This window comes from Kogia breviceps, chromosome 15, assembly GCF_026419965.1.
Source record: "Kogia breviceps isolate mKogBre1 chromosome 15, mKogBre1 haplotype 1, whole genome shotgun sequence".
Taxonomy (NCBI): Eukaryota; Metazoa; Chordata; class Mammalia; order Artiodactyla; family Physeteridae; genus Kogia; species Kogia breviceps.
Genome location: NC_081324.1, coordinates 81,919,931 through 81,935,009, shown reverse-complemented (window position 1 = coordinate 81,935,009; position 15,079 = coordinate 81,919,931). Strand labels below are relative to the sequence as shown.

The 15,079-nt window shown below is 44.5% G+C and overlaps 1 protein-coding gene across 2 annotated transcripts in view; it reads left to right on the top strand.

The window, feature by feature from the left end:
- IFT81 (intraflagellar transport 81) overlaps positions 1–15,079 on the top strand; it is a 190,913-nt gene that overhangs the window by 91,091 nt on the left and 84,743 nt on the right. The window lies entirely within an intron of this gene.

Below are 15,079 nucleotides of genomic sequence, written 5' to 3'. Positions count from 1 at the left end.
GGAGCAAGCCACCAGGACGTCTGGAAAGAGCACTGCACGCAGAGGGAACGGTGAATGCAAAGGCCCTGAGGCAAGTCATTTTCACTTGTCTTTAACTCTATTTTCCTGTCTGCTAATGGGGAAGAATAAGACCATGAAGAGAATATCACATAGAATATTGGCAAATTATCAACACCTGGGCTTTTGCCCACATACTTGAGCAAGATACAGTTGACCCTTCAACAACACAGGGGTTAGGGGCATCGACCGTCCTCGTAGTTGAAAATCCGAGTATATACGGAGTCAACCCTCCATATCTGTGGTTTGTCCACATCTGAAGATTCAATCAACTATGCATCATGAAGTACTGTAGAATTTACTATTGAAAAAAATCTTTGTGGAAGTGCATCAAGGCAGTTCAAACCCATGTTTTTCAACGGTCAACTGTACTTCTCAGAGCTTCAATCTGCCCACCTGTAAGGTAGGGATAATAATTGCTGTCTACCTCACAGTGTTCTCTCAAGAATTAAATTAAATATATACGCAGCCAGCCTGCCTGGCACATGGTAGGGCTCAGAAATGGGTTTGACCATAATTCAAAAAGACACATGCACCCCAATGTTCATTGCAGCACTATTTACAATAGCCAGTTCATGGAAGCAACCTAAATGCCCATAGACAGACAAATGGATAAAGAAGATGTGGTACATATATACAATGGAATATTACTCAGCCATAAAAAGGAACGAAATTGGGTCATTTGTAGAGACGTGGATGGATCTAGAGACTGCCATACAGAGTGAAGTAAGTCAGAAAAAGAAAAACAAATATCGTATGTTAATGCATATATGTGGAACCTAGAAAAATGGTACAGATGAACCGGTTTGCAGGGCAGAAATAGAGACACAGATGTAGAGAACAAACGTATGGACACAAAGGGGGGAAAGCGGCGGGGGAGGGCGTGGTGGGATGAACTGGGAGGTTGGGATTGACATGGATACACTGATGTGTATAAAATAGATGACTAGTAAGAACCTGCTGTATAAAAAAATTAAATTAAATAAAATTTTTTTTTTTAAAAAGGAAAGGGGTTTGAACCCAGATCAGGAGGACTTCACATCCTGAGGCCTCCAGGAAGAAAATGGTTTAGAGGAGAGTCTGAGGGGTTTTGTGGCGGGGAGGCCTGCAGTCTAGCCTGCCACAGGCTCCCATATACTCTCCTTTATTTCTGTTTCTAAGAGCATAATTTGTTTACACACTAACACCAAGCAGGGGGAGTAGAGTCTGAATGCCAGCTTTCACCCAGTGACTTTAGGCAAATTTCTTCATCTCTTTTAACTCAATTTCCTCACTCGTGACTCAATATTGCTGACAGGATTCAAGATCATATAGTGTCATGGGAGAACTGATAGATAATATATATGAGCGTCACTGGTATGTGGTAGTGCTCAAAAAATTTCCCTCTTTCGTCGCTTCATCATATGTCTGCCCAGCAAATGCCATTTGGGGCATTAAAAAAACCACAAGATTACCTTTAATCCTGTCTTCAACACAAGTTGCCACGATGTTTTGCTTTGTTTTGTTTTTCGGTGGCAGGTAGAATGTGGGCTTTGGAGTCTCAGGTGAGAGTTGAGATCCTGGTTCCTGTGCTTACTTGCTGTTGGACCTTGGGCAAGAGTCTTAATCTCTCTGAGCTTTAGTTTCCCAGCCTACCTTATAAAGCAGTTGTAAGGATCTGAGATCATTTTTGTGAAGCACCCAGCACCCAACAGGACTCTTAGCCTCAGGGCCGATGGTGGCCACCTTGGTATGAAGAAAAGGATGGGAAGTCCAAGCAGTTTGAGTGGTGAGGGAAGAACAGGAGAGAAAAGTCCCAATCAGACTATCTAGAAAAGCTCGTGCGAACTTAGCAAGAGTGCAAGCCATAATGAGTTTCCAGCTCTCATTTTTCTCCCTTTGGAAAAAGCTAAGAATCAGGAGTCCCAAATGTTCTGTCCAAGGCTAGCTCCATGCCCTCGGGCAAGTCCCTTTCCCTCTCTGAGCCTCAGTTTCCTGGGGTCCCTCTCCAGGAACCCTCTCTTCTCTGTATCTACCTGTGCACCGCTAATGACCAGTAGAGGGTAGCGGTGAGCCGACATTCACTGTGGAGTCCGTGCCTGCAAGTCTTGTTTGCCCTGTTGCTATCATCTGACTCGGGGCAAGAAAACTGGTGAAATAACGATAGTAGTATGTTTCTCTTTTTCAAAGAGCCTTATTTTATCCTCAGTGCACAGTCAGAATGAGGTCTTGCCCCAGTACACAAATGAGAAAGCGGAACCTCAGAAGCATAAGAAACTTAACAAGACTGCATACAATCAACAGATAATTTTGTTCATACCACATCCTAAATTTAGAACATTCCAATGTCAGGAACGGCATTGCTGTATGTCTTGTCGGCTTAGTATTGACAACCCGTTACCTACTTTATGGTTCACGAAGTATTTTCTGATCCTCAATATCAGGGGATTCTCCTCTTGTTCTCTCCAGCTTACAGATGAGAAAACTGAGGCTTCTAGAGGTTATGCCGTTTGGCTTAGCATTTTCTTAATCAGCTCCATCTTAGAGGCTGTTTGGTAGACTCCCAGAAATATTAGCTTAACAACTACAGAACTTGGTGTTTTGCAGCAGTTTTCATACGGTGGGACATAGTGGGTTCGAGTCCAGATATCGCTCCTTGTTCTGCAAAAGAAATTAAACTCCTCTCTCTGTCTCAGCATCTGCACAGGTTATCAGCAATTTCACGTAGAACTGGAATAGCTTTAGATCAGCAGTGGTACTCAAAAGGGACTATTAAGTGACACACCTGTCCCCCAACTCCAGATGCTGATATCTGCCCTCAGCCACCCAGATTATCACTGTTTTTGATGGTCGTTTTATTTGTATGTGAGTGCAATGTCTTTAAGACATCCCTGGGTTGGTTAAGATGCTGTAACAGAAGGGCACAACTCAAATTAGCTTAAACATTAAGGAAAATTTTACTTCATTTAACAAGTAAACTCCAAGGTGGCACGTATAACAACTCAACAAGATTAGCAGAATTATCCTGCCCCAAATGTCAATAGTACTGAGGTGGAGAAACCCTGGGTTAGACTGTTCAGTGCAGGGGTTGGGACTGGAGTCTTCTTCCGTGAAGCACGTAGCAATGAAGAAGAGGCAGAGGACACCACACAAAATTGGGGTTTGGAGAGTCTGAGAGAGGAAAGGGGGGCTTCTTCACTAAGAAGCTTTTGAGAAGGGAATCGACAGTCTCTGTTGTAAGCGCTGATGCTGTTAATTTAGCTCCCAGCGAGCTCTCCCTAGCTCACTGTGTGTGCCCTGCTGCTGGGAGTTAGGAGGATATATCAGAATTAACACTTGGTCCTTGCCCTCACCTTGCCTATAGTCTAGATGTTTAAGCCAGACTCACATTACTTCCTTTTCATTATTATTTTTTTCTCCCTCAATTGTAGAAAATACTAAAAGGAATAAAGAAAAGCCAGAATCACCCATAACCTATCAAAACAGCTACCACTAACATTTTTGTTTATTTTGTTCTAATCTTGACCCTGCTTTCTAATTATTGCAACTCATGTAAACTATCCCCTCATTCATTCATTCAACAGCTATGGAGCTGAGTGCTGGTGTGTGTGGTTCAGATTCTCACTGTACTCAAGAGTTCCCAGAGAACAATTTCGTTGTAGCCCAGAATGGTTGAAAGGGGGGGGGGGTTGACCTGGGTCTTGAAGTCAATTTGAATGAAGAAAGAGGGTATGAGGGTGGCCTTCCCATGAGAGGAAGGGAATGTCCCAGGAACAAGGCAGGGGAGGTGGGTGTGGAGAAGAAGACTGGTGCATATTGGGAAGGCTAGAGGAAGGAGTCAGTGGTGGGGGAAGAGTCTAGGTGTAATGTAGAGATTTCTTACGAAATTGCAGGGATAATTTTAGGAAGAAGATTCCAGAACAGCTTAAGCGGATGGCAAGCTTAAAGGTAAACTTGGATGCTACAGGCACCAGGAGATGATCTAAGTGAGTGACGTAGGAGCAGGCACAAGAAAGAACATAGGCTTCCTGGTCTACACATTCCCCTTCAACAGGTACGTGAGACAAAGGAACGTTACTCTACGAAGAACGGCAGCACAAACGCGATGAGAATCAGCAACTGACAGTGGCTTCCGGATCACACGTGGTAGGGAGTAGTGGGAACTGTGACACACGGGGCAGTGCATGTCCCATCTGAAGCAGGAAGACTCTTCTCAGCTTAAGCCAATCTGCCATAGAGTATATCCAGATTTCCAGAGATCCAGACAGTCCCAACAAATGCAATTGAGTCTCACTGGTTTTGGTTGGCCTCATCCTGAAATATCTCGATTTTCAAATGTTGGTTCATTCTGCTGGTTTGTTTGTTTAGCGCTCTGTGAGCCAAACACAACTTGCCTATCTGTCAGACTTAGCCCTGGGGATGCCAGTTCGTTGTCCCTTGGGTAGATGCCAAGATGCATCTTAGTTGGAAGGATGAGAGGGTGGCTAGCAGGGAGATGTCCTTACAAAACCAAAGGATGGGCAGAAAGTTTGTGCAGGAGGACCTCCATCTTCTTCTGAAAAACAATTCCATGAACATTCATTCAATCCTCGCATCAACCCTACGAGATAAAGCAGGTTAATTCCGCTACATGCATGGGGTAACTGAGGCTCAGAGAGTGCCCACATTCACAAACTACAAACTAGACCCTCAAGACTGCACTCTTTACCTCCTTGCTGATGGTACCCAAGTTAGAGCTGACTTCAAAGTTCACTAAGAAGTTCAAGACATTGCAAGGAAAATGAACCCTTTTGCTTAAAGGATGCCAACCTGGCTTTTTTGCCCACTGCACCTCCAGTGCCTTTATCTCCTTGTCTTAAGGTGAATGTAATGACTGGACAGCACTTCTCTGATGATGTGGCAGCCATGGATGGAGTGCACCACTCAGAACTCCTTCCTGAGTGTCTGCTTTGAAGAGCATGGTTGACTGACAGCACTGGTTCCCACCCCTCTGGATCCACCAAGTTCATGCCAAGGCCATACCTCCCCGGGCTGCTCCCAGCCAATGACAGAGCACACTGGGAGTGCTAGTGAAGCCCCACTGCTGCCCGACTTGGAATCCCTCTCACAGCTGACTGTGGCTGGGGAACTCCCGTTCAGCATGGCCAAAACTTTCTTAGAACTGTGCTGCTGTCCAAGGCTCTTCCTACCCAGTCCTTCTGTCCCCCTGTCCTTCCAGGGTATCAGACCAGCATCACAGTCTGAACAGTCTCTTGCCTGTTCTCACTCCCTTGCCCTTTATCCCTCACAGGCATAAATAAATAAATCCTCAGTAAATCTGCAAATCTGTGCTCGACTTGGTGTCTGCTTCTCAGAAGATCTGAACTAACACAGATGACTTCCACTTTGTGAAATGAGCTAGTGAGGTCTACAATCGTCCAAACCCAGAGTCATCTGTTGTCAAGGAAACAGGTTTTCACACTGTAATGGTTAGGCCCATGGGCTTTGGAATCAAAATGACGGAGGTGTGAGCCCTACTTGCCAGTGGTATGACCTTAAGGAAGTTTTATAACCCGACCTACTTCCTCATCTGTTGAAAAAAGTGATTCTCAACCAGAAGCGATTTTGTCCCCCAGGGACATCTGGCAATGTCTAGAGGCATTTTTTGGTTGTTACAACTGGAGGAACTGGGGGTGTTGGTTATTGCTACTGATGCCTAGTGGGTGGAGGCCAGGGATATTGCAAAATATCCTGTAGTGCACAGAGCAGCCCCCCAACACACACACACACACACACACACACAGCACAGAATGATCCAACCCAAAATGTCTGTAACGCTGAAGCTGAAAAACCCCGTATAAAATGGAGATGGTAATGGTAGCTAACTCAAAAAGCTGTTGTGAGGATCCAGGGGGATCACTTGTTCAATATCTGTCATTTCTACTCCCCCGCTCCCTTGTAAACTCCACAAGGGCAGGGACCAGATGATTCTAGGTCAACATTCAGTATCACCAACGACTAGAACGTGGAAGGTACCAAGTAAATTATTATGAACTGAAACATTTACCAGATGAGTGCAAATCAACACATAGTAACTATTATTATTATTATTACGACTATGATCATCATCATCACTGTCTTTCCAGACCCTGGCTCAGTGCATGGGGTATAACTGGTTCTCAATATTTGTTGAATGAATGAATGAATGCAAAATGAAGGGGTATTTACTCAATAACAACAAATTTATGTGCTTTGGAGAGATATTGGAAACTCTTGGGAAACAGGCCCCGTCTTTTTTTTTTTTTTTTTTTTTTGGCAAAGAGGAATTTTGTTCGTTAGAGAAATGACTTGAGAGGATTGAGACCTCTGCCAGCCAGAGTCGGGGGCCTGATTCAAAGTCATGTAGCATTTAGGACGCAAATCTTGCTTGGCCTAGGCTAAAAAGGAAAACAGGCCAGGTTTTGTGCGAACTCCCTGTGAAACAAGAGCTGTTTTCAGGGCCCAGGAACACTCTCTGTCCCATGTTTAATTTCTTCCATCTGTCTGGTATCTGACCTCTGCTGCCCTCTGAGCCATTGCCACACATTGTCTGCGCACGTTCCCATATAAGGTGATCTCTCCCTCTCTCTTTCTCTTCCTCTCTTCCCCTCTCCCTCTCTTTCTCAGGGTTGGACTGCAGCAGCACTTCCTCCACCCTTTCTGCCTCTCTGGGCCTTCCCTGGCAGGCTCTGCTGTGAGGACGGATGGCTGGAGAGCGGGAAGGGGCAGGGGGCTGCCAAAGAATGTGGCAGGTTTATTTTTGTTCGGGCTGCATTCTTTGCCAGGCCTGCAGGCCCCAGCCACTTGGGGATGTCACATGCTGATAAGGCAGTCGGGGGTGACTGAGACCTGTGGCTCAAATCTGCAACACCCCAGGTGTGAGACGTCATCACTGAGTGGGTTGGGGCAGGGAGTGGGGAAGGCAGGGACCCTGAGGTCATGGGACTCGCCTCTTCCCACTACCTTGTGCCTGATTCCCAGAAAGATGTCTGATCCTTCAGAGAAGCAGTTGCAGGGATCGAGATCTGTAACCACTTAGGCCCATCTCTGGGCAAAACCCAACATCTGCGGCAGGGTAGAGAAGAGCCAGGTATCAGGGTGAAATTATTAGCTATGTGACCTTGGGTAGATTGACTGAGTCCTCTGACTCTCAGTTTCCTTATCTGTCAAAATAACATCAACAAATCTACTCAATACTATTCTAGTGTCTTAGTCTAATGTAAACTCTGTGGCAGCAATTATTGTCTGTTTTGTTCACTGTTGTCTCACCAGCACACAGTAGGAGCTCAAATGTGTTAAACAAATTAAATGAGATCATTCTTTTAAGTGCTCAGCACCCAATAAATAATAACTCTTACTATCTATTCAACAACAACAGATGTTTATTAAGCACCAATTAGGTGCCAGGCCCTGATAGGTGCTGGGGATATAGCACTGAACAAGACAGACAAGCCCTCAGAGAGCTTATATTCTCATGGGGGCGCTATAATAAAGTAAATTAAGTTCTGAGAGTACTAAGTGCTATGGAAGATATTAAAAAAGGGATGTGGAAGAAGTGTGTTTTTTAAACCTTTTGACTGTGACTCACAGTAAGAAATATGCTTATCGTGTGACCCAGTGAACACCCATGCATGTTCATTAAGCTGAAATGAAACTTTCACAGAACAGCTGTGGTAGATTGTCTGTGAAGATATCTGCCAGCAGTTTGGCAAGCATCCTTCCTGGTATGCACATGCCACTCTGCAGTCAATAGGTAGAGTCCAGGGAATTCCCTGGCAGTCCAGTGGTTAGGACTCTGCACCCAAGAGGGTCTTATGACTTGCTTTGACCAATGGAAATGATCACTATACTTGTTCTGGGCCTCAGCTTTAAGAGGCCTGGTGGCTTTCACTTTTATGCCCTTAGTACCCAACTGCCACATAAAGAAGCTCAGGTTAGACCACTGAGTGAAGAGAGACCACAAGGAGAAAGAGAGAGTCCACACGAGGGAGAAATGGCAGCCAACACTGAGGCCCCAGAAAGGAGGGAAGCCATCTTGGATGTCCCAGCCCCAGACAAGCTCCCAGCCTACCTTAGTCACGTGGTGACCCAGGAGATACCACATGGAGCCGAAGAACTGCCCAGCTGAGCTCATCCACAGACTTGTGGGGGGAAAGGGTTTTTTAAAAAAATATTTATTTATTCATTTGTTTGTTTATTTATTTAGGCTGCATTGGGTTTTCGTTGCTGCGCGTGGGCTTTCTCTAGTTGTGGCCAGCGGGGGCTACTCTTCGTTGTGGTGGGCGGGCTTCTCATTGAGGTGGGAGGTGGCTTCACTTGTTGCAGAGAATGGACTTCAGTAGCTGTGGCTCGCGGGCTTGGTAGTTGTGGCTTGCGGGCTCTAGAGCGCAGGCTCAGTAGTTGTGGCGCACGGGCTTAGCTTCTCCGCAGCAGGTAGGATCTTCCCGTTCCAGGACTTGAACCTGTGTCCCCTGCTTTGGCAGGCAGATTCTTAACCACTGCACCACAAGGGAAGTCCCAGAAGGTATTGTTTTTAAGCCAATAAATTTGGAGTGGTTTGAATGCAGCAAAAATATTTCTGACAAAGAAATATTTACCCTTATTCTGTGTGATATTTTCTATTCTACTTAATTTCAGTTTTTAAAAATGTTAATCAAGATTTACATTAAACTGATTTAATGATTAAACTGATTTCAGTACCCAGTAATGGGCCATAACAGACAGTCTGCAAAGCACAATGATGGAGAATGACTGGTAGGTGTATTACTTTAAGTAACAGCATCAGGAAAGACCTCCTGACCTCCTCAGATGTTAGATGAGAAACTAACATTGGAGCTGTGACCTGGATGAGGAGACGAAGCCAGGCTGGTGAAGATCTGGGGAAAGAACAGCCAGGCAGAAGGAACAGCGGTGCAAAGATCTTGAGGCTGGGATGGGTTTGTTGTGTCTGAGCAACTGAATGGAAACCAGTGGTCGGAGGAGTAGAGAGAGAAGGGAGATGTAGAATGAAGTCAGACCTTATACCATGCAGCTCCTGGGACTGCAGCCATAGGGAGCAGTTATTCAGCTCGGAAGACTTGGGGTGACCCCCTAAGGGCCTGACTGCCCTTCATTTTGTTTTTTAATTCAGGTGAGATTCACAGAACAGAAAATTAACCCTTTTAAAGGGAAAATTCAGTGGCATTTGGTACATTCACCGTATTGTGCAACCACTACCTCTGTCTATTTCCAGGTTTCCGTCGTCCCCAAAGAAAATCCCATACCCGTGAAGCCTTTGCTCCACATTCCCCCACCCCATCCCCAGCCCCTGGCAATCACCAGCTTGCATTCTGTCCTATGGATCTGGCTTTTCTAGATATGTCATATAAATGGAATCATACAATATGTGGCCTTTTGTGTCTTGCTTCTTTCGCTTAAAGTGTTTTCAAGGTTCATCCCTGTTGCAACATGTATTCGTACTTCATTTCTTTTTATGGCTGAATAATAGTCTGCCGTATGTTTATACCACAAATTGTTCAGCCTTCCATCCATTTGCCCGTCATTCTGATTCTACATTCCAGCTAGAGCACCCTTTTAGACCTTGATTTGACGTCATCATCCCAGAAGGGAGAAAAGGTCTTGACAACATGAAGAAGAAGATTTGTGCCCTGCTGCTCCTGGCCTTTTCTTGTCCCATCCCATCAACATTTTCCTGCAGGATTCTGAGCTTCCTGATGTCCCCAAATGCAGCTCCACTGCTGGTTACCCTTAAATACTCCCCCTGAATTCTATAAATACACCAACACTCAGCTGGAAAAAAAAGAACTTGAAAGGCATCTGAAATGAAAATACACTTTTTTTTTCCCATCATCAGCCAAGTGTTTTCTCTCCATCTTCTCCCTCTTTGATTCCAGGGTAAGCACTTGGATTTCAAACCACTAGCCCTACCTGGGAAAGAGAAGAGTTTCCTCGGCAAAGCCCTGGCAGGCAGAGAAAGCCAGATAGCGTGTTAACCCTGGCCCTCCCATGTAGAAAATTCGTCTGCCTCACACAGAAGATCACTTTGCCTCCGCGGCCTGATTTATGGTCTTCTTCTAGACTCCGCTGAGCCAGTTTCGAGGCAGTTTCGTGGGTTGGTGTACATGGCGTTGGGATCAGGGGTCAGACCTGTGTTGGAATCTTGGCTCAGCCAGCTGCTAGCTCTGTGACCTTGGGCCCTCTATTAACCCTCCAGGACACACTTTCCTCAATTACAAGATGGAAAAAGCAGTACTGTGCTTGCAGACCTATTGTGAAGATTAAATGAGATGACGTGGGTGTGGGCAGTGTGCAGGAGTAGAATTAGACCTAACTCCACGCGATGCCTAGACCTTCAGCTGGAGAACCGGGGAAGCTTAGCGGTGCGGCGGTGGTTTGGGTGGCCTCACAGGCCTTCCTGCCCATCATTTTGACTGTATAATTCAGTCCATCTGCCCCTCCAGAGCCCCACTCTGCCATTTTCTCCCTTGGGAGGCCAGTCTGCATGGGTGATCTTCAAGGGGTTGCCTGCTCCTTTGGTTCCCTGTTGGGTTTAGCCAAGGGGAGGCCAGGCAGGAGATCAGAGAGTAGAAGGAGAGTGAGTTCAAGACTGGCTGCATCTAAAGGCTCCCGTTGGGTAACCTTTTCCATACAGCTGCTGTGTTGGGCTTCTGGTGCCTGTTCCCTTCTCTGGCTGCTTCAGGTTTAGGGATGCAATGGCTGCCTTTGTTGCTGGACCCTTGTTGGTTTCCCTAGACCCTGCCCACACCTTTATACATAGTCCTTTATTAAGCTCTCATCGGTTGTCCACAGTGTGCCCTCTTTATCCTGCCAGGAAGCTGACTGATGCAGAGGTCACCCATTTTAGTTCACAGCTCAGATTTGCTAGAGGAAGTATATTATTTTATAATCCACTGAAATCCAACTCTGAGCCCCCATCCTGTCATTACCGAGCATCTCTCCCTCACACACTTCCTGGGGGATGCAAGTCTCTGGGTTCTTTTGCAGTGACAAGGCCTCAGAGAATCACTTGCAGTCTTCTGCTGATGGCCCATCGTGGTGATTGCTTGGCCACCCACCCAGGCTGCCTGGTCCTTTTAGGTCCAATGGCATTGATGCTTCCATGTCAGACCTGGGACAAGGAAAGCTTGGGCCACACTGGAAGCCACCGGACTGATGGTGTGGCCTCCTCGGGGTATTTCCGCCTTCTCAAGAGCTGACCCAAACTTACCACCTGTGATCCTTTCCCAATCTTCTTAGCATCTCTCTACTCTCTTCTTACTCTAGTAGGAACTTTCCTCTCCACTCCCCCCTTGAGGACAACCAGTATAAGCTCCTCTAAAGACTTCAGACCTTTACAAAAGACATAAGTACTGTTTCTAATTTCAGCCTGTAAAACTCAAGGCAATGCAAATTGCTTCAAGAGGAGGGGAGACAGAAGGAGTACACACATAAATTAACATTTTAATAAATTCTGACACATACGTGAAGTATTTAACAAAGTTCCTGACATACAGTAAGCACTCAATAAGTGATGCTATGATTATTATTTGAGCCCAGTAAGAATGTTAGGTGCATTCTATATTTCAACCCATAATTATAACCAAAGAACCAATATGAATTGCATATTATTTTGGCTCCTCTACATTACCCATTAATCTCACAAAATCCATTTTAAAAAACCATTTGACAAAAATGTAGTACCAGGCACATATTTAATAAGACCTCTGGAATCCCATCCATTCAGTTTAACTTTTCACATATTATTTACCTTGTAACCTTTTAGGAAAGCACATTCTGTTACTAAACATATCCACAAGATTAAATTGCCAGAGCAGAGACAATTTAGGATATCTGCAAAGCTCAATTCAGGTTTCTGTTTAAATTTAATTTCTTTCATCTCCAAATAACCTAGATGGCAAAGGCATTAAATGACAATTAATGGATAATGGAATAACCTACTTCTGAATTTGTTCCTATGTCTGGGTCATTTTTCCCAGTTTTAAAAGAATGAGATAAAGTGGGCAGTGTGCAGAGTAGCCCCAGATGGGATAGCATCTTGAACACTGGCATTCGCTGAATACTCATGCAGAATCCAGAAATATCTCATGGTCAGGATGAAAGGTCTAAATTTAATACCAGAAACAGAAAATTGGCTTGGCTTCCCTGTACTCTGCACAGGAAAGTTCTTGTTTGAAAGTTCTGAAATGAGAAGGGGCTGGAGACATTAAGTTCATGGCATCCTCAGATTTTTACAGGGACTTGGAAGATCTGCTGTTATCCCAAGACCTCATTTGGCCCACGATGGAAGTCTGCATTGAAGAAAGATAATTTGTTGGAAGGAAATCAGGGAGAAGGTTAGCACTGATACACAAACTCTCCGCAATAAGCAGACTCATTTCTTCCTCTTCTGGTTTTGCTTACCCAACTTTTGAGATTTAACCACCTTCCCTGACCACCTGAACGGGACATCTGTTGTCCTTGTTTGCACAGTGTCTCTACCTCTGGTAAGATAATCCAGCCCTCTCTTTTGGGAAACCACCCTTACCCAATCAATTACTGTGTCCAGCAGAGTCATAACAATTGATTCAAGAATGATCTGACACATTTCAGGCCAATGAGAATTTGCACTGGGAAGTTGCTGGAACTATTAAAGCAAAGATTCTACTTTTATTGAGGATGCTATGCTTGAAGAATGTAAGCCTCTTGCTACTAACAGCCCATTCAGAGAAAAGTGGGGATGAGAGACAGAAAGATGGAGGGAGAAAGAAAGTTAAGATGACATCACTGAGCTCCTGGATCCAGCCATACCTGAAGGTAGTGATTTCCTTGGACTTCACAATTACACGAAATAATGACCATTCTCCTTATTTTTTTATCTAGTACTAAACTCAGTCTTGAAAAAACACTTGACCAGGAGTGATTTTTTTTTTTTCCTCTCTGAACAACCAGAGCAGAGGTTCACAACTGTGGATGGTCGTTGCAGTATCTACAAGGTTAAATAAGGGAGCTAGAAGGGGCAGCTTCCAGTTTCTCGCTCATCTCCTCCACACTCCTCCCCACCTTCTCCTCCACTGGAGGCTGGTGAACATTTAAAGGATAATACCAAATAACAGCATTTTCTTATCAGAGGGTTTTGGCTGAGAAGCAGAGTGGGCATTTTAGTGCTTTGGTAGCAAGGGTAGAGTAGGTTTCAACAACAGTCTGATTTTACAACCAAAAACTGCTAAAGAATCCATATCTTAGGTCCCATAGTCTGCAATCATGAGCACCCAAGAAGCCAAAATTAACAAGAATTGAAAGGAAAAGACAAATCCAAGAAAGACCACCCCTCCATTTACCCATGTCCCTGATGTGCATACCCTGCTTCCCTGACTTAGCTAATGGAAGTGCTTTATCCATGAGACCGTGGAGCTATGTACATGAATGTTCATAGCAGCACTGTTTATTATAGCCCCAAAGTGGAAACAATCCAAATGTCTATTAATAGATAAATGGATGAACAAAAATCCATACAATGAAATATGATTCTACCATAAAGTGGAATGAAGTACTGATATGTGCTACAACTTGGATGAACCTTGAAAATATCACAACTCAGTGAAAGAAGCCAGACACAAAGAGCCACATATTTTATGATTCCATTTATATGAAATGTCCAGAAAAGGCAGGTCCATAAAGAAGGAAAGCAGATTAATGGTTGCCAGGGGCTGAGAAGTGGTGGTGGGTTTGCTTAATCACATTAAGCAAACTGGGAGATGATGGCTAAAGGGAATGGGGTTTCTTTTTGGGGTAATGAAAACGTTCTTGGATTAGATAGTGGTAATGGTTGCACAACTCTGTAAAGATGCTAAAAGCAACACTGAGTGGTATATTTTAAATGGGTGGATTGTATGTATGTGGATTATATCTTAATAAGCTATTAAAAAAAAGAGTCAGGGTAGGAGTGGGAATCTTTCAGAGAGGCTGTCTCACATGGCTGAGACTTGCCTTCACCTGTGAAAACTGTCAACTATAGTTCAGGCAAGAGGCATCTTTGGGGGTTTACAAGGAAGACTCAGTAAAGCATCTAAGGAAAAAAAAAAGCCTTCGTGTGTGTGGCTAAACTTGGGATGTACTCGGCAATGCCTCCACTGTTGTGAAATTGTTGCTTGATAAGTTCTTCTTGGATACCTCAATGAATCTTTTTATCTTAAATGAATCAAGGGGTGGTTACAAGTCTTCCTTTGGTCTGTGCGTGGGCCTGACAGGCAGGGACCCAACGTGTGCAAGGCTGCTCAATGCCTCTCTTCTTTGCTTCAAGTTGGAATAGAAGCTTCTCAGTATATGGATCCCAGGAAGCATGCAGACTGGCTTCAAATTCTTTCCTGTGTTCCAGAGCAATCACATTAAGCATAAAATCAATTCAAGTTTGAGTGCAAAGAGTAGATTCCATTGCTTACTTGAATTTACACATTCTTACGACTGTAATAGCAGCAACAGGCAGAGGAGGAACTCAAAACTACTAGAAAAGCCACTCTTATCTTTGTATAGCTGACATCTGTAGACTATAGAAGGAGCAAATTTAACCATCTCATTTTTTTAAAAAATGGGACAAAAAAGGTAAAATGTCCTTAGCTCTCCCAGTATCAGGCACTGTTCTAATCGCTAAACCCATATCAACTCATGTAATCCTCACATCAACCCTTTTAGGAAGGTATTATTATAGCCACATTTTATAGATGAGGAAAAGAAATCTCGCGTGAGGCCATACAATGGCAATCCAAGATCCAAATCCAGGGAGCCAGGAGAAGCCCCTAACACAGCCAATAGGATCAAGTAATTATATAATCCCTTGTTGGCATCTTTTATTGTTTCTCCCAGAGTTATTTGATTTTTCAAGGTTTTAAGTGTTGCCTCCTCCAACTAGTCTTGAGCACCTGTGAGCTGGGACCTGTCTTAGTTTCTCTCCAAGTGCCCTGCAGCCAGCAAGGTACCCATCTTGGAATGTTCTGTTCCCTCAGCCCAAAAAACTCTCCCCTTTCTTGTT